The sequence below is a fragment of the Ovis canadensis genome, chromosome 18 (assembly GCF_042477335.2).
Source record: "Ovis canadensis isolate MfBH-ARS-UI-01 breed Bighorn chromosome 18, ARS-UI_OviCan_v2, whole genome shotgun sequence".
NCBI lineage: Eukaryota > Metazoa > Chordata > Mammalia > Artiodactyla > Bovidae > Ovis > Ovis canadensis.
Window position 1 is genome coordinate 71,097,033 of NC_091262.1, and position 4,704 is coordinate 71,101,736.

At 40.6% G+C, this 4,704-nt stretch overlaps 1 pseudogene; it reads left to right on the plus strand.

The window, feature by feature from the left end:
• The first annotated feature begins 388 nt into the window (after positions 1–388).
• On the plus strand, positions 389–1,316 carry LOC138423616 (serine/threonine-protein phosphatase PP1-gamma catalytic subunit B-like; annotated as a pseudogene).
• Positions 1,317–4,704: the final 3,388 nt, after the last annotated feature.

The window sequence follows — 4,704 nt, forward strand, 5'->3', positions numbered from 1 at the left end:
CAACACCTTGTGGGCCAGAGTAGGGAGGCTGGGTTTCATTTTACACACTGTTATTTGATGTGTTGATTTTTAAAGTATACATAGATTATTGAATCACATAATCTAAAAATAGTTTGATAACTGTATTTCAATTGTTTCCAATCTAGTTTCTTTTATCATCCTGTGCATGTCATTTTATGCATCAAAAAACACAATTCTGCCTCAGGATTCTAATGGGGAGAGAAAGAGGATGCAGGGAATGCAGCCACAGGAGGGTACCCACTATGTCTTCTGTCATCACCTCCACCACCACCACCACGGCCACCTCTGTGCTCCTGGCCTTGGGAAAGGAGGTATAAATCCCCAGGTGTGAGCCCACACCTGCAGGAGGGTCAACTGTGAGCAGGTGATGGCAGATACAGATAAACTTAACACCAACAGCCTCAACCAATGACTGCTGCAAATGAGACGGTCTAAGCCACACAAGGATGTCTGGCTACAAGGAGATCAAAAAAAGAGAACCGTGCTTAAAGTTCCGCCAAATCTTTCTCTACTAGAACTTGAAGCATTGCTCAAAATAGTGATGATACCCACAGGCAATACTTGGATTTGTCTCAACTTTTGGAGTATGGTGGTTTCCCACTAGAAAGCAAACTATAGTGGGAGACACAGACTTTGGAGACTATCTGCCTTTTATTGGCTAAAGAAAAAAATTGATTATCCAGAGACTTTTTTTCTTCTCAGAAGAAACCACAAATGTGCCAGTATCAATAGAATGTAAGGATTTTGTGATGAATGTAAAAGATAAAATGTTACACTATGGAAAACATGTTTCACAGACTGCTTTAAATGTTTACCAGTAGCAGCCTTCATGGTCAAGAAAATACTCTGCTGCCCTGGAGGTTTGTCAGCAGATTCTCAATCTGTGGAGCAGATTTGGAAAACTATGTGACCCTCTGATGGACCAGATCAAGGCCTTCTTTGTGACCTTTTGCGATGTGACCTGGGTAAAGCTGTCTTAGGATAAAAATGACAGAGGAGTGTCCTTCACACTTGGTGCAGAAGTGGTTGTCAAATTTCTCTGTAAGTATGATTTGGATCTTATATGTAGAGCCTATAACATGGTAGAAGATGGGTATGAATTTTTTGCCAAGAAGCATTTGATCACTCTGTTGTCTGCACCCAATTATTGTGGAGAGTTTGACAATGGAGGTACCACGCTAAATGTGGACAAAGTCTTTTTCAGATTTCAAAACTTGCAGAGAAAAAGAAGCTGAATGCCAGGAGATCCATTAATATCTCCAAGGGGTGTGATCACAAAGCAAGCAAAGAAATAGGTGTCATTTTGACAGTGCTTAATTGGGACTTGTGATATAGAGTATATGACCTTCATTTTTTAAATTATGTGGATTGTTCAGCTTTCTCAAATAGTGTTGGTGAGCCTGCTCCTTCCATTTTTGACTTAATGAATGATATTTGCTTGTTATAACAGCAAATAGAAAACTCTCCACACCCAGGAAAAAAATGTTTTGTTTCTTTACAGTTTTGCCTTGTTTTTTAATTCTCTGTTCCTTTTGCAAACAACTATAATGATGGTATTAAAGCTGAAAATCTCAGGACAGTTTATCCCGTCTAGGAGGTAAGTGTACAACAGATCTGTTTTAAATTCACTACAACCCATGAATAATGTGAATGTTCGTTTTCTTTAGGATATAAAGAGAGCCCTAGGGTGCTCAGTCTGTACAAGTTATCATTATAAAATGCATACTGTTGATACAAACCGCTATGAATAAAATATTTTTAAAACTTTGTTTCAAAAGGATTGCTTTTTATCTTACTGTGTTATCATGTACACACATTTTTATAGCTGTCCAAGTTGGGAGTAACTTTCAACCTTGCCAGCATCACTGGCATGATGTGTATTTAATTAAAGCACACTTTCCCTTGTTGTTGTTGATTAGTTGCTAAGTCATGTCCAGCTCTTTTGCGACCCCATGGACAGGTTTCTCTGTCCATGGGATTTTCCAGGCAAGAATACTGAAGTGGGTTGCCATTTCCTTCTCCAGGGAATCTTCCCAACCCAGGAATCAAACTCGCGTGTCCTACATGCAAATCCTGCAGGCGGATTCTTTACCACTGTGCTACCAGGGAAGCCCTATCATATACTTAAAATGACGATTAAAGTCATTATTTTAAATGTTTCTGTCTTCCCTAAAGCCAAAGCTTTTGTTGAACATTGAGTGTCTACATATTGACACTCCTCTGAGTATAAGGTGGCTTAATTGTGTACACATGCTACTTCCTGAGGATTCAAAAACAGGCTTTTGAATTTGCATAGCAATTAGTAACATAGTGCTCCTTAAGCTATTAATGATTAAAGTTAATAACCTTTTTTACAGTTTCACTATAGCCTATTCATTAAGTAATCCTGTTACACCAGGTCTGAACCCGTCCATTTAGAAGCTTCAAATTATGGAAATAATGCTGTTCTAAACAAGTGACCAATTATGCTTTCTTCGCTTTAGTTTCTTTACTCTATAGTGAAGTTGAGGCTTATAAATCAAAACAAAGGAACCAACTTACTATCCACTACTTTATACAGAACTTACAATATCTATGACTTTAAAAAACTGTGATCTGTTAAAAAGAATTGTTTCAGCAGATGACTGTCTATAATATCATGTGATGAAAAAGAATTCAGACTTCTTAAATGATGAACTTGTTAAAAATAAAACAACGAAGACTTCCCTGGTAGTCTAAGTGGTTGAAAATCCTCCTGCCAATGCAGGGGATATGGGTTCAATCCCTGGTCTGGGAAGATTCCACATGCCTCAGGGCATCTGAATCCGTGTGCCACAACTACTGAATCTCACGCACCCCAGATTCTGTGCTCCGCGACAAGAGACGCCACCACAAGGAGAAGCCTGCACACTGCAATTAGAGAGTATTTCCCACTCACCACTAGAGAAGGCCCTCTTGTGTGCAGCAACAAAGACTCAGCACAGCCATTTTTGTTGCCCAGTTGCTAAGTCATGTAAGACTCTGCGACCCCATGGACTGCAGCACACCAGGCTTCCCTGTCCTTCCCATCTCCCGGAGTTTCCTCAAACTCATGTCCATTGAGTCGGTGAGGCTATCCAACCATCTTATCCTCTGTTGCCCTCTTCTCCTCCTGTCCTCAATTATAAATAATAAAAATTTAAAAATAGAAAAAATTATTCAAAAAAAAAGATAGCCACACAATTCTGCAAAAGGGTTCATGGCACAAAGAAGATAAGATGTAGGTCCCTTCCCTGCACCCAAGCAGAACTAGCCTTCCACAGAACCCCAGAACCTCAAAGTGGGGCTCTTAAAGAACACCCAGGCAGGAAGGCCAAGGGTCTCTGCAGGGCTCAGAGAACCGCGCTCTGTAAAGGACATTCAGGGACAGCCTCTAGTGGACTGACAAATTTTATTATCCAGCTTTCGTAGATATATGGTTTCAGGGAGCAGAGCATAAAGCAGATTTGCATGTAGCCTTTCTCGATAAGACATCAAAGCATTCAAGCATAAAATACAGTTCCCACCGCCCAAGCCATAACATAGCTTTGGCGAAACTCTAAAGGGAGTCTTATCATGAAACAACAGTCCTTGCTCTCAGAAACAGGTGATCAGAAGGAAGCCTTGGAATGCCTCAAGCCCAGGCGTATGACCCTTCGTCATCCGATCCCAGCCTTGGGCACTCGGTGAACGCTCATAACCCTTAGTTATGCTCATCCCAGCTTCCAACCTTCATCATGAGTGGAACAAATACATTCTCAGTATTTGCTTAAAGCCTTCCAGCTCCTCCACAGGTCTCCAAATGGAGGAAATAGCCTGCAAGTGTCAGACATTTTTATCTCTCTTAAGCGGCAAGAGGAAACAAACTAGCGATATTTTTTCCTTCTCTATACAAATTTAAAAGGAGGTTTCTCTTAAAATTCTGTGTTGCCATAATGACACCTGGTTTCACCTGAACTTAACCAATGCCTTTTTCTTATGGAAATGTTCATCTTAAGCTATGCTGGTGTACTATGCATTTACCCCAAACTCTGTCTTCAAGTCGGTTCTGCCTTTTGGCTCAGAACCTACTTGATAAACCAGTATGTTATACTCCGATATTGTTCCTCTAACCAGTAACGCTGAAGAAGCTGAAGTTGAATGGTTCTATGAAGACCTACAAGACCTTTTTGAACTAACACCCAAAAAAGATGTCCTTTTCATTATAGGGGACTGGAATGCAAAAGCAGGAAGTCAAGAAACACCTGGAATAACAGGCAAATTTGGCCTTGGAATGTGGAATGAAGCAGGGCAAAGACTAATAGAGTTTTGCCAAGAAAATGCACTGGTCATAGCAAACACCCTCTTCCAACAACACAAGAGAAGACTCTACACATGGACATCACCAGATGGTCAACACTGAAATCAGATTGACTATATTCTTTGCAGCCAAAGATGGAGAAGCTCTATACAGTCAACAAAAACAAGACCAGGGGCTGACTGTGGCTCAGATCATGAACTCCTTATTACCAAATTCAGACTCAAATTGAAGACAGTAGGGAAAACCTCTAGACCATTCAGGTAGGACCTAAATCAAATCCCTTATGATTATACAGTGGAAGTGAGAAATAGATTTAAGGGCCTAGATCTGATAGACAGAGTGCCTGATGAACTATGGAATGAGGTTCGTGACACTGTACAGGAGAC